At 45.9% G+C, this 22240-nt stretch overlaps 2 long non-coding RNA genes across 2 annotated transcripts in view; one reads left to right on the top strand and one right to left on the bottom strand.

Moving 5' to 3' along the window:
- Positions 1–841: 841 nt before the first annotated feature.
- C030007H22Rik (RIKEN cDNA C030007H22 gene) overlaps positions 842–22240 on the top strand; it is a 45792-nt gene continuing 24393 nt past the window's right edge. Inside the window, exon 1 of the long non-coding RNA NR_040482.1 lies at positions 842–941. This is a non-coding gene — a long non-coding RNA (RIKEN cDNA C030007H22 gene). The remainder of the gene's footprint in view (positions 942–22240) is intronic.
- Positions 12668–19279, bottom strand: Gm41913. Its single transcript, XR_878362.1, has 3 exons — positions 18817–19279; positions 15392–15627; positions 12668–13343 (listed from the first exon to the last, which is right to left on the bottom strand). It is a non-coding gene; the product is annotated as a predicted gene, 41913 (long non-coding RNA).

Raw genomic sequence — 22240 nt, 5'->3', positions numbered from 1 at the left:
AGGGGCATTATTATTCAAACCATGACATTTTCGAATGTTGGAATTCAGGATGAAGGAACCATTTATATCTACAAATGAAAGACCAAGAATGCAACTCAACAACCTCCAACTTGGGCAGACACAGGTAGAAAATGCCATCGAAAGAAAAGAAGGTGTTACCGTTGTTCTATTTATTATGCTGAAAATTTATGTCAGGGCATGTGTGTGGAGGTCAGAGCGCAACTTTGTGGGATTGATTCTCTCCTTCCACCTCTATGTGGCTCTCAGGGATAAAACTCAGGTCTCCGAGGTTGCATAGCAAGTGCTTTGTGCACTGACTCATGGAAGTTTTGCTAGGATCCTCCATGTCGATTCTAGGAGTCCAAAAGCAAATGGCTCCTCCCTCCATATGACCTATTTGGCAGTGTTAATTGGGAGAGTTTCCTGGCTAGTGAAGGGCGTGCTGGGAGAGAATGCTGTCCACCAGGAGGTTTCACTTCCTGTATCTCTTTATTGCTCTGCTTTTCTGAAGCAAGTTTGTATTACTTTTGTGATCAGGAAAAGCAATAAAGAGAAATTATTTCCTTAGGGCAAAAATGTTGGGAAAGAATAAAAGTCCTTTAGAAAACAATTTTTGGAAAGCCTTATAAAAAAAAATCAGGGAGGCTTCTGTTGCTAGGTGGTTGCCAAGGAACTGAAGTTTCTAATAGAATCTGCTGAGCGGTGATGGATGGGTGGAAGACAGCACCATTCCCCTCAAAGGGCAAGAGAGCGTTCGCTCCTTCTGATTGGAAGTCGTCCAGGAGGAAGTTCAGGGTTGGTGCATCAGGACACTGTTTGGCCTTTTGGAAACCCCATGAGAGGGGTCAGGCCATGGGAGCAGTAGACGCAGCAGAGACCCTGTGAAGCATGCTGGCAAGAAGCAAGCATTGACAGGCTACACGACACTACCATCCTGCAAGGTAAATACAGCAACAGAGAAGGAATAAGGGGTGGGTGATGACTTTTCCCCTACTCCTACTCTACTAACTGCAGGTCTGGGACTCACATCCATGTGCGACCCCAAAGATGGTGTTCTGGCTAGTCAGCCTGGTCCAAGCTAGAGTCACTGGAAAGGAGGGAATCTCCATTGAGAAAAATCTCTCATCAGATGCAGCTGTAAGGCATTTTTCTTAATTAGTGATTGATTGGGGAGGGCCCAGCCCATTGTGTGTGAGGCTACCCCTGGGCTGGTAGTCCTGAGTTCTATAAGAATGCAGGCTGAGCAAGCCAGAGGACCAAGCCAATAAGAAGTACTCCTTCATGACCTCTGCATCAGCTCCTGCCTTCAGGTTCCTGCCTTGTTTGAGTTCCTGTCCTGACTTCCTTCATGATGGACTACCATGTGGAAGTGTAGGCCAAATAAACCCTTTCCTCCCCAAGTTGCTCTGGGTCATGGTGTTCAGTCACAGCAATAGAAACCCTGACTAAGACATAAGGGAATCTTTCCACCACTCCAGCCTTGTTCTGAGAGAGAAACTGGTGTGAGATGGAAAACTTCCAGTAACAGCTCAAAGGACCAAGTTATACAGGGTACTCAAATAGTCATGGGTCGTAAGCTCCGCCCTCTGCAGCGCACACAGCTTGTCTTCTAGGCTCTGGTTTGCCTCCACTCCACTGCTGTTGCTGGTTTTGGTGGTTGTCCCATGGTACTGGAATTTCCAGAAATCTGGGATCTTCTGCTGTCACTGGGCTCTGCGTTCACCAGTAGCCTCTCCTGGGCTCTCTTCAGGAACTCCAGTTCTGCCACAAAATCCCAGGCCTTTGAAGGAGCCCAGAAGCCTGTGAGCCTAGACATGGGACACTAAGTTATTCACACAGTTATACTTTGGTTTTTTTAATTTGTGCTGGCTGTGACCATGATGTGGAAGTGTAAACCAGGTGTAAGGGGTAGCAAGCTTAGCTTTTGTCATTAACTGGTCCCCAATTCACCAAATCACCTTCAGCCTTACTTGAATTGTCCTACACCCTTCCTGCTAGTGGGGTACTGGCCAGGAGTTTACAGACATTGTTGACCCCTGACTACTCGGCTCACAGATTTCTCTGAAAGTAGTGGGGTTTTCCCAATGTGCAGGGAGCTGGAAGGGAGATGTGGGTCAGTAGAGATGGCTGTCTTCCAGGTGAAAGTGTGACATTAGAAGATATAAGGATCTGGTTGATGGACTTTGGAGTGAGCCACACAGCTGAAAACAATTTACTTCAAAGCCATTTGGAGAAAGCAAAGTGGCCCATGTGCCCATCTGGGAATGACAGATTTGTCAATGGAAGTTCACCACAGGACTTTGAAAATTATTAATTCCCATGTAGCACAAAGATGGTTTTGCAACAGTTTTTTTTTTTTTTTTGGTAACTTTCCTACCCAATTGTTTCCTTCATGCATTTAATTGAAGTTTCTCATTTGTATCCAGTGGATTGTTCGGAGTTTGCTGGAGATAGAGGGAGATAAGACATTGAAACAAAGAGTCTAGAGTATAGATATCAGAGAACCAAACTCAAGGGCTTGAGTAACAACTCAGAACATGTCAAGTTCAGCTTGGATCTGAGGGTCAAGTGGTCTGAATAGACTGTTTCAACAACTGTGGCTTTTGAAATCCTTGGATTTTTGTCTTTCATGGGTAGCATCTTCAGCAAATGAGAGCACCTGCCAGCACCTACCTTTAGGGTCATTGCAGGCTTTGGCAAAGTCACCTTTGTTGCCCTTCTAAGTTTCTTTTTTATTGTTTTTTTTTAATTAGGTATTTTCCTCGTTTACATTTCCAATGCTATCCCAAAAGTCCCCCATACCCACCCCCACAATCCCCTACCCACCCACTTCGCCTTTTTGGCCCTGGCGTTCCCCTGACAATATGAACTAACCAGTACCCCGGAGCTCTTGTCTCTAGCCCTTCTAAGTTTTGGGGAAACAAGTTGGGCTGACAAGAAGCCTGGAAAGTGGATCGACTTAACTGTGAAATCCCATGTGAAATGGGAAGCCCTGGCTGAACCACATTGCTTGCTTCCCTGTCCTTTCCTGCCACATAAACACCTGCACCCCAGCCAGCTACATCTGCAGGGCCTCACCCTGTCTGGATGCCATCAGCCGTCCCAGGAGCTAGGCACACTGTGCAACTCACACTTTCTGCTTGCTACATTGTATAGACCTTTGATTTTTTGTTTACTTTGATCTGGTGACTTGTAAGCTCTTTCATCATGTGACCTCCCAGGGATGGAAGGGTTAATTTTCTTGGAGGAAAAGCTCAAAGGTTAAATACCTCTGGGTTTGTAGCACAGAAATACCTGCTGCGAGTGGGAGACTGAACACACGCCGCTTTTGCAGTGGTGGGAAGATGTCCCAATGGCCTAGGGTTAAGGTGACCTAGCATGGGCAACAGCTATATGTTCTTTGAGAAGCTCACACGGCGGAGAGAAGGTGTTGGTTATACTCAGCAATGTGTAGTGGTGTTTTTATTAGTTGTTTCTTTTGCAGACATACTGCACATGATGACACAGATCCAAAGTGTTGTGCTACTCACCATCAGATCTTACAGTCATAGCCTGGATTGGGCTCATAGTCTTCCTTTTCTTCCTCTGGGAGACACATTGCTACTGCTGTTCCTACCCTGTGTGTGTCACACAACTAACTCCTCCTGGTGTGGCATGTGTCTGTCTCTTCTCTCAGGAAATTTCCAATGTGTCAGGAGTCAAGTCTGTCACCTCTGGACGGGGTTTTCTTCACAGGTTTCCCTTTTGCTCTTGAGACACCTGTCTGGGTAAAATCCCAGAGAAGATGGAGTCTTGTGGCCCTCTGCTTCCCAAAGGCACCTGTTCCAACCAAATGCTAGAATAGAATGCTGTTTGCCTGAACTCGCCTGTGCTCTGTGGAAGTCAGCTATGAAGGATACATACGGAGGGACTCAGTCATATTTATACACAGGACTGTGGGAAAGCTGCGTCTTCACAGTATCTCATGTGTTTACAGAAAACACACATATGGCTTGGTACTGTGTTGAATATATATGACACATCTCTATTTCTATGCCGTGTCTACATTTAAAACCTTAGATTACTTGAAATAAGAGAGGACTCTTTTTTTTTTTTTTTTTTTTTTTTTTTTTTTTTTTAAACAAACAGGTTCCAGTTCTTCATGTTTTGAGTGAGGAGAGCAAAAATCTTCATCAAAAAAAAAAAAAAAAAAAGGAAATACTAACTAGCCCCCCCATGGAAGTGAAGCTGTCTGGGAACACAGCCAGGCTAGAGGGTGACATGGGATTGGTCCCAGCAGGATTCCTCCCCTCCCCTTCTCTCATCCCTCTGACAACCCTTGGAATCACATCTCTCGGTGTATTCATTACTTTTATTGTTTCAGTGACTAAATGTTTGACAAGAAACTATTCAAGAGAGGAAGGGCTTGTATCTAGCTTACAGTTTGAGGAAATACAGTCTCTCACTGTGGAGAAGATATCACAGCAACAGGATGAGAGGGCTGATCATATTAGGGTCCCACCAAGAAACAGGAAGTGGAGCTGAGATGTAAAACCTCAAACCCCTCCCTCCTGTCACCTACTTCCTGTAGCAAGACTCTACTCTACCCCTTAAGGGTTCCATAACTTTCCTGTCTGAGTCACTTTTCTATTGCTGTGCTAAGAAACCGTGGCCAAGGCACTATTATAGAAGAAAGAACTTACTAGAGACTTGTATTTATAGAAGGTGATTCAGGGAACATGGCAGGAGGTAGGCAGGCATGGAGCTGGAGCTGAGAGCTTACATCATGATCGAGAGAGAGAGAGAGAGAGAGAGAGAGAGAGCCAGAGAGAGCTAACTGGGAATGCTATGGGCTTTTACCTCTAAGCTCACCTCCCCCTCACCCAGTGACACAATGTTCTATACCATGGTCACATCTCCTAGTCCTTCCCAAGTAGTTCCACCAATTGGCAACCATGTATTCAAACATAGGAGCCTATAGGGTCATTCTTATCCACACTATCACACTTTCCCAACATCTCTATCATCTGAAGACCAAATGTTTAAACACATGTGGTTGGTGGTGGGGCATTTCACATTCAAACCACAGTACTTAACTCCATTTCAGTTAACATCAGGGTGGGTTTGGCATATGGGAGAGGGGCTGGGGATATCTGTGATATCCCACAGTTGCTCTGATGCCCCCTACTGACTAAGCCTTGGTTTGGTCTGTGGATCCTCAGTATTTTTCTGCTGGGATCTGAGGTCTGCTCTATTTGAAGCCCATAACTGGCACAATTCTCACTCTGGCTTTATTTGGTAGACATGAGATTGCCTCTGTCCTAGTCTTCTACCTACTATTATAGCAACCCCAAGATCAAGGACTGCCATAAATAGAAATTTATTTCTTATGGTTTCAGAGGCTGTGTGGTCTCAGAACTTAGTTCTGGCTTTTAGCAAGCATCTCTGTGCTGTGCCATCCTATGGTGGATGGTGGATAAATAAGAGAGTGTGTCTAAGAGAGAGGAGCAAGTGAGTCACCCAGAAGTCCACTCTTGCCATAACTAACCCTTGATAACTGTATTAATTCCTCCCTAATCACTTAATCACCACTTAAAAGACCAGCTTCTTAACACTGTTGTATGAGGAATTTGTTCCCAACAGGTGGATGCTGGGAGACATATTTGAGCCCTAGCAGCTCCTGATCATTTGCCTTGCTGGCCTATATTATGGTCATAATCCCAACTGGGTGCAGGGGGGGCGGGGTGTTCATGGCTCTGCTTCACAGCAGAAGCAGAGGCAGAGCTATGCTTTGGACCCACTGCAGGCAAGAACATGTCATCTTGTCCTGAAGTGACAGTCACTGTGGGTCAGTACAGCTGCCAGGAGCCTCTCTGTCCCCAGCAGACACTCTGTCACAATGCAATTTGCACGCTGGGGCTGAGGGGTGTAGGGAGGGCATGTAAATCAGAGCTTTTCATTCTGGGTGGCTCACATCATGGTGGGAGAAAGGTCATCGTGTGGTCACACAGCCCGGGAACCATTCAGAGGGCTGTGCGGGAGCTCTACAGAGCGGAAATGAAATGTCCTGGCTCAGAGTTACCAGGCCAGATGACATGCCCCACACAGTCACGACTTTATTTTTGAGGCCGAGAGCCATACAATGCATGTCCCAGGGCTGAAGCCCCATCGCCCAGGGAGACAGAGGCCTTTTCTCTCGTAGGCTGGTGACTTCATTATGCATTCCCTGGCTGTGGGTAGCACTGGGGAAAAACCTCTTCCGCCAATCCTGGACAATTCTGGGAAAGTAGATGAGGGAGAGGGTGTTGGACCAGACCTGGCAAGAAATGGGTGAGAGAGTGTTTTGGCGAAAGATTGCCACGCCAATCATGTGGAGCTTGGGCCAGCCACAAAATACCCTCTGTGTGCTAGAGTCAGTGGGGTGGGCTCTGGGTTACTGTTACAGCCCCCTGTGGGAGGAAATGTAGATGAACACAGCCATAATGCAAAGCCAGGTTGGGCGATTGAACCCTGGGCGAGCATCCATAAGATGCCCAATTGCAAGGGACAGGTTTGAGTTTTGGAAGCACTGAGACTGTCCCCCTGTCTTTAAAGATGTCACACAGCCCACATCACCAGATGGCCACCAGATCAAACTTTATAAAGTATATACCAGCCATGGCTGAAATAAAAGGAGTTTTCCACAGTTTAATTTGAGATATGCCCCATGAGCTGGTATATTAGGACAGCTGGTCCCCAGTTGGGAACTTTGTTTCAGGAGGGCTGGTTGATGGAGGTGGATCATTAGATAGATAGGCTTTTGAGGGTGAGGCAGTGGGCCTGCCCTTGCCACAGGTCCTTGGTTGAGAAACTGCCTCCATCAGATTGGCCTGTTGGCAAGTCTGTGGGGGGCATTCTCTCTCTCTCTCTCTCTCTCTCTCTCTCTCTCTCTCTCTCTCTCTCTTCCTTTCAAGTGTTTATTTTTATGGATGAATACACTGTAGCTGTCTTCAGACACACCAGAAGAGGGCATCAGATCCCATTACAGATGGTTGTGAGCCACCATGTGGTTGCTGGGAATTGATCTCAGGACCTCTGGAAAAGCAGTCAGTGCTCGTAACCACTGAGCCATCTCTGCAGCACAGGGAGCATTTTCTTGATTAATGACTGATGTGAAAGTGGGCCATGCCACCATGAGCAATGGCATACCTGGGCAGGTGGGGCTGGACTATGTAAGAAGGGTAGCTGAGCAAACTATGGGGAGCAAGCCAGTCAGCAGTGCTCCTCCGAGGTCTCTGCTTCAGTTCCTGCCTCCAGATTCCTTCCCTGATGTCTCTCAGGGATGATGTCTCTCAGGGATGATGTCTCTCAGGGATGATGTCTCTCAGGGATGATGTCTCTCAGGGATGATGTCTTGGGAGTTGTAAGCTGAAATAAACCCTTCTCTCTCCAAGTTGCTTTGACCAGGCTTTTATCACTGCAATAGGAAACCAAACTAGGGCACGCGGCTTCGAAGAATTGGCTCTGATGTCTTCCACTCTGAGGCTTATTATGGTTTACTTCTCAGCTCATGGCAGGGGCAGCATCTTAGTTTCCGTCCCACTCCCATGCCCGGCCAGCTAGCCTTTACCATCATCTTGCAGAGAACCACACGGTAGAAATCCCAGGCTGTTCATTGTCAAACCTTTTCATTTCTGGTTAAATCACACAATGGCCAGCAGCACAAAGGATTGTCAGAGCCACACACATGGCTCACAGAGCATGGTATAGGAGATGGATGTCTACATAAAGCAAAATGTAACCTTCCATGAACTTTCTAGGAGCCCAGAACTACACAGACAGGTTAGACAGATGTTAGACTCCACCCACATGGAGGAAGAACCCTTCTGGGCATCATCTGCAACTTATGTGCATGTGTACTTAATTTTCTCTCATTGCTTTGACAAAGTATCTGACATAAAGCAACTTGAGAAAGGGAAGGTTCATTTGTATAAAGAAGAGGTATAGCCCATCATGGCGAGGAATGCATGGTGGCTGGAATATGAAGTGAGCCGGCCACATTGCACCCAATGAGGAAACAGAGAGGGGTGAATGCTGGTGCTCAGATAGCCTCTTCCTTTTCATTCAGTCCATGACCCAAGCCCAAGGGATGAGGCCAAGGGATCACACTGAGGGTGGATCTTCCCATCTCAGTTAATCCAGTCTAGAAACTTTCTCACAGACATGCATAGTGGTCTGTCTCTGGCTAAGTATTGACAGGCAACTTGATTGAATCTAGAACCACCCATGAGATGGGCCTCTGAGCATGCTATGGGGAACTGTTTTGATTGTGTTTATTGACTTGTAAAGATTTGCCCACCTGACTGGAGAGATGGCTCAGAAGTTAAGAGCACTGACTGCCCTTCCAGAGGTCCAGAGTTCAATTCCCAGCAACCACATGGTGGTTCACAACCATCTGTAATGGGATCAAATGCCCTCTTCTGGTGTGTCTGAAGACAGCTATGGTGTACTTATACAAACAAACAAACAAACAAACAAACAAATCTTTACTTTAAAAAAATTGCCTACCTATTGGCCACCATTCCCTGCTAGGATGTTAGATTGTATAAACAGAGAAAGGGAGCTGAACACTAATGTGCTTACATCCAACACTCTCTTCTTCTGATTACTGGTGCAATAGGACCAGATGCTCCAAGCTCCTGCTGCCTTGACTTCCCTGCCCTAGTGGACTGTGCCTTGTACTGTGATCTACAATAAAACCATTTTCCCTTATGCTGCTTTGTCAGGATAATTTTTCACAGTGACAATAAAAGAATATGAGATAGTTCTGGATTCTGTTAAGATGACACTATTGACCATTGCTGAAGGATATATTTATATCATCTATCTATCTATCTATCTATCTATCTATCTATCTACCTCTATTCATCTATTCATCTGTCTGTCTCTATCTCTATCATCTATCTCTATCTATCATCTATCAATCAGTCTCTATTCATCTATCATCTATTTCTATATCTATCTATCTATCTATGTATCTTTTTTATAATCACCTTCACCTTCAATCTAATGGAAATAAGATTCCTGCTCTGCGTTATGATACCCTAATGATCATATTTGCTTAGAAACTATAAGATTATGTAGGAATAAAGTTAAGGTTTTACTTAAGTGTGCTGAGTTCTGCTAGCTTGCTAAATAAAGCCCCTTCTTCTTCTCTTAGAAAAACAAATGTCTGCAAGAATCTGCCTTAAGAAATGATTACCACAGCTATCTGGCCAACCACAGAGCCAGTTTGCTAAGGAAAAGATGTTTGAATTGCTTCCTGCAGTGTTTGTTCCTGCAGTCATGTCTAACAGGGATGGACAATTTGCTTAGTGGACATTGGACTCAAAGGCCACCCTAACATTGTCATGTAGACTGGGATTTCAACATTGTCGACCAACGTATATAAAAGCTATAAAGAAAGTACATTGCTGCTGGGCTTAGGTCTCAGCCCTTGAGAATAAAGCTGGGTTTCTCCACTCTCCAAGTACCTGCTTATTTCTTCACTGGTCACTATTTCCATAACATTAGCAGGTACGTTTGGGACATCTTCATTCTCTCAATGGGTTTATCATCCTTGGTGGATTATTGCAAGTGATTATCCTACCTTGATGATTAGTGGGGCATACAGGAGCAAGCACCAAGGTGGGGCCCATACCCTGTTAGAGGGAGTCTCATCTGAAATCCTAATCCTAGCAGGAGCTGTGTGAGATTGGTCAAGTTCCTCTCTTTGGCATGTCCCTTCTGTGAAGTGTGTGTGATCATTTTCTATAGCTGCTGCTTTTGCTAAGTTTGTTCAGAAAATAGAAGAGGTGCACACAGCTGCATCCACCATGTTCCTGTGCATCCTCAGGAGGCTGTTTCTGGGTACCCTGTAGATACCCAAATCCACATGCTCAAGTCCACTAGACTGTGCGCACACGTTACTTGTGTGCAGCTTCCTGAATATTTTGCATCATCTCTGTGACAAGGAAGCCATATAAGTAGACGCTGGAGATGCCTATGTTCAGGCCAGTCATACTCTCCTTTTCTCAGTGTTTTGATCTACAGTTGGTTGGAATTGTGCGCATGGAACCTAAGAATGCAGATGGCTGGCTGGGCATATACATTCAAGACTTATATATATTCTTTTTAACTAAAAGATAAATTAAGGGCTGCTGTGATGGATCAGTGGGTGGGTATAGGTACTTAGGTTGATCCCCGGGTTCCCTATGGTGGGAAGAGAGAGCTAGTTCTTGTGTGATCCACATGTGCACTATGGCTCATGCATGCCTACAGACATATGTGGATACATATATACATATGTATACACACCAAATAGTTATAAAATAATAAGTTAAATAAGTAAGAATGTATCCACATGACAATTGACTTTTTGTTTGTGGTTTTAAACACTTAGAGCATACCTATTATCTTGTCTCTTTCTTCCATTTTTTTTTTTTAAGTCTAAACTTAGAGCTGCATACAGACCTAGTACATTTCTTCGCATAGTCCATCCTTGTGGCTGTTTATTTGACTCACCTCACACTTGTGGGCTTTAGTTTCCAGTTTCTGCTGTCGATGACAATTTCCAGGGGATGGTTTCGCATGCGTCTATGCATTTCCCTGGGATCATCACACTGTAAAGACTCAACAAAAACATCCCCCAAAATGGCTGGGATAATCTCTCTTCCCAACAGTGATGCTAAGAGAAGATAAACCCTGGCAAGTGAGGTGGCTCAGCAAGAAAAGGTGCCCGTTACCAAGCCTGACAACCTAAGTCCTGTCCCTCTACCCAACATAGGAGAAGGAGAGACCTGGCTCTTACAAGTTGTCCCCTGGCCTCCTAACATACTCTATGACATGCATACACAGAATAAATACATGGATGTAATCAAAATGAAAAAAAATGTCCCCTTCAGTTCCTGTTTATATTATGTACATTCAATCTAGTGTTTATGAGTCTGATTAATGAAAGTGACACCCCACTGCTGTTTTAATTTTCAGGGTTCACTAAGAATTGTCAAGATTGAGCAAACATATTTTATGGGTTTTGCAATATGTCTTAATGAGTAACTTACTCACCCACTGCGTCAGTTATATATCAGGAAGAATGTGTAAGAGACAAATAGTTTTGACTTTTAAAAAGCTTATTTTAATATAAAATTGTGAATGCTTACCGTTAAAAAAAAAGGGCAAAACTTGTGCTGGTGAGATGACTCCACTGGGAAAGGTCCTTGCTGCCAAGACTGACAGACCAAGTTTGATCCTTGGGATCTACATAGTAGAAGGGAATACCTAACTCCTGCATGCTCTCCTCTACTCCTCTACCCATGCCAAGGTGTGAGGGCCCCAAATAAATAATGCAGAAAGAAATGAGTGAAAGAACCCTCCCCAGACACAGAACTCTACAGGTTAAAATGACATAAAATGTAAGATGTCCCAGCCTTCCTGGAGCAGGCCCTGGAGTGTGGTGAACAAATGGTTTACCTCCCAGGAAAGGGTCCTAATAAGAGGGACTGTTGTGCATTTCAGGACAAGGTGGAAGCCAGGCTGTCCTAGGTAGCAGCCTCTGTAAATACTCTTTGGCTGGCATGCATTTCCCTGAGCATCTGTGTCTGAGTTCACAAACACTTAGCAGTAGATGCATCAAGGCCTATTTCTGTGGCGTTGTATGATAATTGACTCTCTTTTTTTCCTACTCCTTCATGTGGTTGTGCCAAATGCAGGGTTTTATTTTATTATATTTGATCATGAATTCTCTCTCTCTTCTGCTCTCCCCCTAGCCCCCATGTAGACACACACACACACACACACACACACACAGAGATTGATATTGCAGATACATTTGGAACTGAACTTTCAAGACAAGCTGTATTTCATCACTGTTTCCATGTGCATCTCTGGAGAGCAAAGAACACTCACATGTGCAGAATGTAAATCATATACACACCACTGTCTCCTAATGCACACTCTGCACTCAAATTCTATTTGTTTTTCAGGAATGTCTCTCATTGCAATTCATTTTTCTGATGCAGGACCCAGCCCAGAGCACCCCCTGTCCAGGGCCGTTAGGCCTCTTTCGTCTTTAATCCGGGACTGCTGGTCACTTCTTTGTGTTTCATGACACTGATCTCTTCTAGACCTGTAGCCAGTGGTGCTGTGCCCCTCAGCTTGGGCTCATCCCAGAGCTGCCTTGGATGGCTCACTGGTTGCCGAGGGCTGTGTCCGAGCTGCTGTTTTGCTTAGTGTCTCACGCCAGGAGGCTCCTGATGTCAGTGTCTGAACTTTACTGCATACAACACCATCATGACCACTGCATTCCACGCTGGGGATGTAATGTAATTACCCCAACCCTGCCCCGTGGATGGCAGGCGCTCAGATTGCTCCCAGTGTTTGGCTAATGAAAGCTGTGCTTGCAAGGAACACTGTAAATGTCAGAGGGTGAGAACCAGCGTGCTCAGAAAAATAAGGAAGAAGAAAGAGTGATGAAGAGGGTTATTGGAACCATGAGCTGCCTCAGGTACAAAGCTCAGGGAAAGGAGGTAGCTTCTACTGGAGACAGTATGTTGGGGCAAGGACACCATCACTTTGGCTGCTATAGTGGATAACTGGAGGCAGGGAGACCATGCTAGAGGCTCCTTAAGTGGCCAGGGAGGGAGAATGCTGGCAGGCTGAAAATGGGGAGAGGGGTAGATAATTTCAGAGACATAATGAAGGTGCTACAGCATAGGTGTGCCTCAAAGCCATTATGCTAATCAAAAGAGGCCAGTTACAAAAACCCACTCTGTACATTTTGTATATGACAGATCTGAGATGAGACAGAAAATATAATGAGATTTCATTTTTGACAGCAGTAGGCAGGATGGACAGAATAAAATAGCCAAAAATGAACTTCGGGAGTGTCTGCCACACGCATGAAGAGAGTCACCAAACACTCCTAAAAAAACAAAAAAAGCAGAACAGCCGTAGATGGAAAAACAGATGTGAGCTGTGAGAAAGGAGCCAACAGGTCGCTCGTGTGCACATTCAGCATAGCCCTAATGAAGATTCCCACAGACCCCTGCCATGGGGCTGAAGTCATTGGTTATAGAATTTATTGGGAAGAAATAATGAGTAAGAATAACCAGGATACCTGAAAACAATGTGCAGCCTAGGGTGAGACATGTTAGAGGTCTATTTAGATGAGTCCACAGATAGAACTATGAATGCTGGGAGATGTCTGGGTTTACCTGAGGCTGCTAGGCTCCTCTGGGGTATCACATCGGTGCTAGCTGGAGTCACAGGAGAGCCAGCACTTGAGGATGCTGCCAGTGGCTGGTGGTTGGGGAAGGATGGAAGTAGGATGTCAGGAATCAGGAACCCTAGGGAGGAAGGAGGATAGCTTCGAAACAGCAACAGTTGTCCCAGAAACAAGGGATGGGAGAGGATTCTACAAGGAGATGATAATGATGCTGAGTGGGTGAGATCCTGGAGAAAGGACTGGCCATTTATTCCATCTGTAATGGCTAGTTTTGTGTCAACTTGACACAGCTGGAGTTATCACAGAGAAAGGAGCTTCACTTGAGGAAATGCCTCCATGAGATACAACTGTAAGGCATTTTCTCAATTAGTGATCAAGGGGGACAGGCCCCTTGTGGGTGGGACCATCTCTGGGCTGGTAGTCTTGAGTTCTATAAGAGAGCAGGCTGAGCAAGCCAGGGGAAGCAAGCCAGTAATGAACATCCCTCCATGGCCTCTGCATCAGCTCCTGCTTCCTGACCTGTTTGAGTTCCAGTCCTGACTTCCTTGGTGATAAACAGCAATATGGAATTGTAAGCTGAATAAACCCTTTCCTCTACAACTTGCTTCTTGGTCATGATGTTTGTGCAGGAATAGAAACCCTGACTAAGATACCATCTGAGGGTTTCATCCGGAATCCACTTGTGTTGTGACCAGCAGCACTCTGGGATGTGAAATCTGAGTGCATGAGACAGAGCTGCAAATAAAAACAGTAGAGATAATGACCACATTTAGGTGGCTTTCCTCCAAGAAGTTGCCCTCTGGCTGATGCAGATAGTCTCTGTGAAGACATATTGCTGCTGACGTGACACCAGAATGTGCATATGTGCCACTAAGTGACACATTGTGAAACTACTGATGTCATGCCTTAGTCATTGTTCTATGTCTGACTTAACCCAGTAAACAACCAGGAGAGGGGGGAGTGAACCGAGGCAGATGACTCCATGCCTCATCTTAATGTGGGTGCCTGTGTCAGGCTTTCCTCTGGAGGCTTGGGACGATACACCTGATTGAGACATTCAAAGGTTTCTCCCCTGCAGAAGGTCTTATCACAGAGTGGGTGTTAAATCCATTTATTTTGCATTATGTTTCTGGAGGTTCAAGGATCAGGGTGTCACATGGTGAAGGCCTTGTTGGCACTGTTTCAAGACAGTACCAGGTATCACATGAGGACAGACATAGGTATGTAGGTATACATAGGTATTTGAGAATTGACCCAGTAGCAGTGGCCATCTTAAAGTTCTGGGTTCCGGAATCAAAGACAGACAGACAGACACACAACCAAAGCCTTATATTTTAATATGCCTTAAACAGCTCAATGATTGGGCCACTTCCAAACCTCCACACAGCTAACACACGGTCCCCTCCGATATTCCTGAGTTATTACTTACTAAAGCCTATTTTCCATCTTGGCTGCCCCGGATCCAAAACTTCAGCCCTCTTGGGCTGAGTTCCCCAGCACCTACATCATGGCTATATACTCTCTCTGGCATCTCTCAGGCCTGGCATTCTCTTCCTGGCAGGGCAGCTATCTCCCTCCTCCTCCCTTGGTCCCTTACCTGGGAACCATAAAAGTCCCGCCTCTGTCTCCCTGCCCAGCCATTGGCCAGCAGCAACTTTATTTACCAATCAAAATCAACTGGGGGCAGGGACCCTCAGCATCTTACCTGCAGACGTGGGGATTCTCATGTAATTTTGGGGAGCAAAATAACATAAGTAGCATTAGACAAAATCCACAACATAGGTAGGGCTGGGGAGATGATTCAGTTGGTAAAGTGTTTGCTTTACAAGCCTAAGAACTTGTTCTTGAATCCCGGGACTCACAGAAAAGGGCTAGGCTTCTTGGTGCATGCTCATAATTCTCAGATTGTAGGGCTGGACAGAAGTGGGTCCCTGGCTTGCTGGGATGCCAGCCCAGCCTACTCAGCAAGATTCAGACCAGTGAGAGACCCTGCCTCAAAAACAAGGTGGATGTAAGATAGATGGCATACTGAGGAGTGACACCTGAGGGTGACCTCTGGTCTCTACCCCTACACTATGCGCCCATAAGGTCATATGCAGATATGCATCCTATCTTGAAGAAGAAGGTAGGTTGACTAGAGAATGGGCTGCCTGGTCATACTTTACTTACAGCAAGAAGCAGAGAGCTGAATCCCCGTGCTCACCAACCGGATCCGTTTTATTCAGTCATGGTCCTCGGCCCTTGGCACGGTACTGCCCAGAGTCAGGGTGCGCCTTCTCTCTTCAGTTTAACTCTTCTGGAAGCATCCTCACAGACAAGTGGAGAGGTTTGTCTCTTAGGTGATTCCATTCCTGTCAGGCTGACACTTCAGAGAGGTGGCTGTCAGTCTTCCTAATGCTGCAACCCTTTAATACAGTTCCTCATGTTATGCTGAGCCTTGACGATAACATTATTTTGCTGCTACTTCATAACTGTAATTTTGCTAGTGGTATGAATTGTAATGTTAATTTCTGATATGCAGAATATCTGATGTGGGACCCCAAAAGGGTCACAACTCACAGGTTGAGAAATGCTGCTTTAGATCAGTCATCACATCAGGTCACTTACCTGGTCTCTGGTACAAAGGACTGTAGCTGTTAGAAAGAACGCTTGGCTGAGGGCCATCTATAATGCAGGAACAAGTTGTACATATTTGTAGGATAATTGATTCCTTTGGGCAATAAGTGACAGAAATTAAGCAATGACAAAAATTTTGATGCACCCAAGTGTTCTGTTAAGAATGGAATTAATCAATATTTAATTACAATGTACACTGATAAGACAGAAAATATGGGCAGCATATAAAAAGTGTGAAATGCACAGCAGTTCAAAAATGCAATTTAACAGTGATGCACTGCCAACCGAGGCAGAAATCATAAAGCAAAACACTGACAGATTTTACAACATTAAAAAACCCTTTAGCATTCCAGAACATACTGTGTACAAAAAAAAAAAAAAAAGCCAAGCAACAAATTTCTTGGAAAAAAATCATGTATGCACAACAGGAAAGGGGTCATATCTTTTTGTGGTTTGTTTGTTTTAGCATTTGAAACAGGGTTTTGCTATGTAGCCATGGCTGGGTTTGATGTTGTAGCAATCTCCCTGCCTCACCTCTTGAGGGCTGGGATTACAGGTGTGCTCTGTCATGCTCAGTTGTATAAACCCTGGGCCTCTAATCTAACGAACATCCCAGGCAAGTTCTCTGACGCTGAGTTCCAAACTCCTGCATGCTTTCTTAACCTTAGAGTGACCTCATGGGCTTGGGTATTGCTCAGCGCTAGAAAGCTTGGTGTTGTGGTTTCCTGAGAATGGCCTCCAGAGGCTCATGTATTGAGTACTTGGTCCTAGTCGGTGGAACTCTTTTGGAAAGGATTGGAATGTGCAGCCTTTTGGGAGGCGATAGGTCGAAGGGTTGGGCTTAGAGGCTTCAAAAACCTGTAGCAGGCCCAGTCTCCCCCGGCTCCCCACTTCAAACTTGTGGATCAAATGTATACTCTCAGCTCACAGCTCTCAGCTTCAGCACCAGACCTGCCTGCCTGCTGACACACTCCTTATCACAATGGCGGTTCTAGCCCCAGCACACACACACACACACACACACACAGAGTTTAAAAGTCTCTCAAGATTAGAAGTAAAAAGACAAACAGTTCAATCAATAAATAATCAGAAAAATAAAAAGATTGGGCTGAGGATGGAGTATTTGTCGGTAGGGTAGAAAACCTGGGGTCAACCCTAGCATGACACAACCTGGTGCAGTGCACACACCTGTGGTGATCTAGGTCCTTGGGGAATAAAAGGTAGGAAGTTCAGAAGTTCGAGGTCATCTGTGGCTGCTCTGTTCTGCTTCGATCTTGTGCTCCGAGGCTACAGGGAGAGGGGAACCTCATCTACCCTCACGGAGCCATAAGCAGTAGGAAGCTTTGACAGTCTGGCTCAGAGAGTTGGTCATGTATGGGGCAAGCAGGATAAAGAGCATCAGCCTGAAGCCTGATCACAGCCACACCCCAAGGCCTCTGCCAGCATCCACCGTGTGCTTGAGGGCTTCTGACTGCCAGGTTTCCCTGTGTGGTGACACGGACAGAAACAATAGTGGATGCAATCTTTCTTGCTTTCCTTGGATATCCTGATCTAGAACCACAGGTTGGCCCAGTCCAGTTGTGCCTATCTTGCTGTTGTGGAGGCGATTTCTTATGGGTGGACCCTAGCTCGTTCTAGGGAATTAGGAGGGTGTGGGTAATTCTAGGGAATTAGGATGAGTCTCTGCTTCTTTGAGTCTCCCAATAGTTCTATGAACTGGGGTCAGGATGATCCCAGAAACATGGCTGTGCTATCTAAGAGACAGTATCTAGATCCTCTCCCTGGGGGAGGGCAGACCTGTGATGCTCAGAAAATAGTTGTAGGAGAATGAGATCTTTTGGCTGAATCAAGTTCAAGTTCCATGCTATAATCTCCTTTAAAGCAGCTGTTCTCAACCTTTTAAATACTGTGACCCTTTAATGGAGTTTCTCATGTTGTGGTGACACCCAACCAAAAAATTATTTTGTTGCGACTTCATAACTGTTATTTTGCTATGGTTATAAATTGTAATGTAAATATCTGATATGAAGATATCATTAGGTGACCCTATGAAAAAGTCAATCAGCCACAAAGGGGTCATAACCTACAGGTTGAGAACCACTGCTTTAAGTCTCCTCTACTCTGGTCCACTCCTCCCTGAAGCGTACTCTCCTCTTTTTCCTTTCTTTTCATATCCATCTTCCACTGCATGCCCCATTCCTCCTCCTCCTTTCCCGCTCCTCTTCTTCCTCCTCTCCCTCCTCCTCTTCCTCTCTCTTCTCTTCCTCCTCTCCCCTTCTTCCTCTCTCTTCTTCTTCTTCTTCATCTTCCTCTCCCTCCTCCTTATCCTCCTCACACCTCTCTTCCCCTCCTATCCTCTCCCCAGTGTCTTGTCAGCCTCCTAAATGCTGAGTTACTGTCCTGAGCCATTAAGCCCAATGTCACTCCTGTGTATGACATAGCACCCAAGCCAGATGACCACTGTTTTCTTCACATGCTTTTTCACTGGTCTCTTTGTCTCTGTCATTTGAAATCCAAGGTCAGGTTCAAGCGCCATCTCCCTGTCCTGTGTGAGTGGAGCTGTCCTTCCTCCTGGCTTAAGACTTAGCCTCCCTGTCTCTCTCCTCTCTCATCCACTGCTGCCAGGGGGGCAGAGCTTGTCTCTGGCCTCATCTCTGGATCTAGCTAAACTCTCTGTCCATACAGCCCTTTCCTCAGTCATTTTGAGATCCTGTGTCATAGCTGGCACATGGCAAGGCTCTGTTGTGGATGCTTGGCCAAGGCTTGTAGAAAAAGCATCTGTCATTAGTAAGGTCTGTGGTGTACGAATGGGAAGGGAGGCTGCTGAGAGAGTGGGCGGGAGTAATGGGAGCTTTGAAAAAAAACCATAACATTATGTATGTATGTATGTATGTATGTATGTATGTATGTATGTATGTATGTATTGAACATGCAGGTATGTGGAGGTCAGAAGACAACTTACGGGAATCAACGCTCACCTTCAACAATTGCTTATGCTTTTATCCCATGGGTAGAGTTGGTGACAGGACTCTGATGTGATTCTGGAGCCCTTCGTGAGAACGCACCCCTTGCTGGTAAAATGAGCAGGGAGCCCTCGGCTACTTAAATGTGCTTCCTCCTGTTCAGAGCAGATTCTCACAGATGGAGTGCACTGCTCCTTTTCACGGAGAAATCTGAAGCCTGTGAGCAAAGATGAAGCATTTAAAAGTGTTCCACCGAAGTTGGTTCTCAGGGTCCCATGGAATTGATGCTTGCTTTCCCTTGCTGTGTTCCGTAGGTCTCCCTGGGGTGTTTTCTCTGATGCGCCATGAGCTTATTTTCCTTTGTCACCCTTCCTGTTCCAAATCACCTCACAGGTTGTACACGGTCGACAGCTCTAGTCTTTGTCACATGTTGCCCTTCTTCATGTCATAGGCTGGAGGCCTTCCAGTCTGTGTTCTGAAGTTGTCAGCAGGGAGAATGACAGATAGAGCATTGATATTCTAGGTCTTGGGTTGTCATGCTAGTGACATGGCAACCATGGTGACATATGTGACAGTTCATAGTTAGAACAGGAGATCTCTGCCATTTATGTCAGACACCTGAAGAGGAGACCACTCTCCTGGCAAGCTGTGTAGACATCCTTCTTACCATGCCCTTGCTGATATACCTCAGTGGCTCTTCTTTTTTGAGACAGGATGTCAATCTTCCCAGGCTGACCTTGAACACTCTATGTAGCTGATGATGACCTTGAATTCTTGATTCTTCCGCCTCTACCTTCTAAGTGCTGAGGTTACACATGTGCACCACAATCCCCAAGCTATGCAGCCCTGGGACTGAACCCAGGGCCTCTTAAGTGCTAGGCAAGCCCTCAGCTACTGAGCTACATACAGCCTGGCCCTTAGCGGCTTTTATAACTAGTGAATCATGTGACTCCATGTCTGACATGGATGCATCAGTCTCATTGCTTCTGCTGTCAGTGCTTCTGGCGTGACGGAGCAGGTTTGCAATGTCAGCTGACATGGAGCAAAAATGGCTTAAAAAAAAAGAGATTTATTTATTCATTTTTTATGTATTGAGTACACCATTGCTCTCTTCAGACCCCATCACAGATGGTTCCCTCCGGGGGCAGGCAAGTTTAGATACTCAAGAGGCATCTGAGGAGCGGTGGGAAGAGGCCACTGCCCCTCAGGAAAGAAAGTGTCTTTGGAGCCACTCAGTGTTGGATTTGCAACCTAGAAGCTCCAGTGATTTTTTTTTCTTTTTGGTTTTTTGAGACAGGGTTTCTCTGTATAGCCCTGGCTGTCCTGGAGCTCACTTTGTAGACCAGGCTGGCCTCGAACTCAGAAATCCACCTGCTTCTGCCTCCCAAGTGCTGGGATTAAAGGCGTGTGCTACCATGCCTGGCTGCTCTGGCGATCTTGATTGGGTTGCACTGAGGGGAGTGGGAAGGAGGCCTTGATGCAGAAGGTGAGTATGTGGGATGTGTGTATGACAGAGAAGCTGTCTGGAGTGCTGAGAAGAGAACTGGAAATGGGGCAGAAGCAGGTCAAGAAGCCACCAAGCAAGCAAGGCTGATTCCTAAGACCTCAGCTCTTAGAACCTGGCTCCTGACTGCTTGCTTCCCCTGGGACCCAGCACAGCTCACAGCCAAAGGAACCTGGTCTCGGACAGGTGTTCATTTGCACTGTTGGCTTCACTAAAGCTGGCATTTCCTACCACAAAGATGTCTCTAACCACGAGACAAGCTCCTGCCTAAAAATAACACCACATCGACCTTACACAGAGCTTTCCTTGCTAATTAGCTCATTTATACCCTTGGATGACTGGACCTCTGCACTTCCTCTTGAGATGGGGAAGGCAGAGATCGTAAGTAAAATGCACTGGATTAACTAAGCCAGGCTCCTCACATGATGGTGGCTCTTCAACCTCCAGGCAACCCTACCCTTTTCTATGTCTGTCTGTCTGTCTGTCTGCTCTCCTTACAGAAGAAGAAGGCACCTAAACAGCCAAGAGCAAAGGGTTGTAGTTGCTAGAGATACCTGGGCTGTTAGAAGCTTCCTGGTGAGAGGGACAGATGGAGTCACATGGCACGCAGGAGGCTAGTGGGCTCCTCACCTGTCTCCATCCACACAAAAGACATCCTTTCTAATGACACCGAAGGTCAGCATGGCAGCATGGTTTCTGTTTTTTTTTTTTTAATTAATTAATTTATTTTTAATGTACATGAGTTTTTGCCTGCATGTATGTCTGTGTACCATGCATATGACTAGAACCAGAGGGGCCAGAGAAGATGTTGGATCCTCTGGAACTGGAGTTACAAATGGTTGTGAGCCATCATACGGATGCTAGGAATCAAACTTGGGTCCTTTGTAAGAACATCTAGTGTCCTCAACAACTGAGGCATCTATCTCTCCAGCCCCTTGGTTTCCGTTTCTAGGAAGTTGTACATTGGTTTGCTCCCTCAGCTTCTTGAAAACAACGAAGCATCCTTTTTCCATGTTTCTTTTACAGTCCTAGGATTTGAACCCAGGACCTCAGGGATACTGGACAGTAAAACAAAGCATTGTAAAGAAAGCTTGTGTATGGTTTCCCCTCTGTCAGCAGTGAGGGCCAGGTATGGAGGACCTTATGCCAGGGACACAGTGGTTAGGGACACCCTGAAGCTCTGATGCTAGGGCAGGACTGGCCTTCACCTCAGCAGCCTGACCAGTTCCCACGTCTCTCCTGGAGTTTTTGCCTTTTCCCTCCACTCCCGGCTCTGGGCTGTAGTCAAGAAGAAAGTACAGCTCACTCTGCTTGGCTAAGAGCTCTCCCCACTTACTCAACAAGCCTGTGCTGCGATGCGGACAGCAGAGGGCCCTGGAGACAGAAAGTGGGCACTGTCCCCTTCTGGGGAAATGTCCTCTGAGTAAAAGGGAGCCCTTAAGGACTGGTAGTACTGACTTGGGTGCCAAACGAGTGAAAAAGAATGCAGTCCTATGTGCCATGGAGATGGAGTTGGGGAATCCTTGTGCAGACAAGAGGAGACCTAGACCCGTGCTCTCCAAGGTCCCCCGGCTTTCTCTACCAAACAGCTCACTGTGATTCTAGAGGGCAAACATCTGATTTGCACCACGGCATTTTCAAAAAACAGCAAGTAAGCATGTAGTTATTTAACAGAAAGCCAGAAGCTTTGAGATTAGAGGTTCTGTCTTCCAGGAAGCCTGAAGAAGACTCCACCATTCCTGGCTGGACTCAGCCTGCAGTATTGGGGGTTCTGCTCTATCTGTACTCCCTGAAATCCCATGCATCAGTGGGGACTCTCCAAAGAATCAGAACCTATGGGGTGTGTGTGTGTGTATGTGTGTGTGTGTGTGTGTGTGTGTGTGTGTGTGTGTGTGTGTGTATAAGTCCTAAATCTGCATGACTGTGGGACAGTTC

The sequence above is a fragment of the Mus musculus genome, chromosome 1, assembly GCF_000001635.26.
Source record: "Mus musculus strain C57BL/6J chromosome 1, GRCm38.p6 C57BL/6J".
Taxonomy (NCBI): domain Eukaryota; kingdom Metazoa; phylum Chordata; class Mammalia; order Rodentia; family Muridae; genus Mus; species Mus musculus.
The sequence above is the reverse complement of the archived record's forward strand: the minus strand, read 5'-3'. Positions and strand labels throughout refer to the sequence as shown.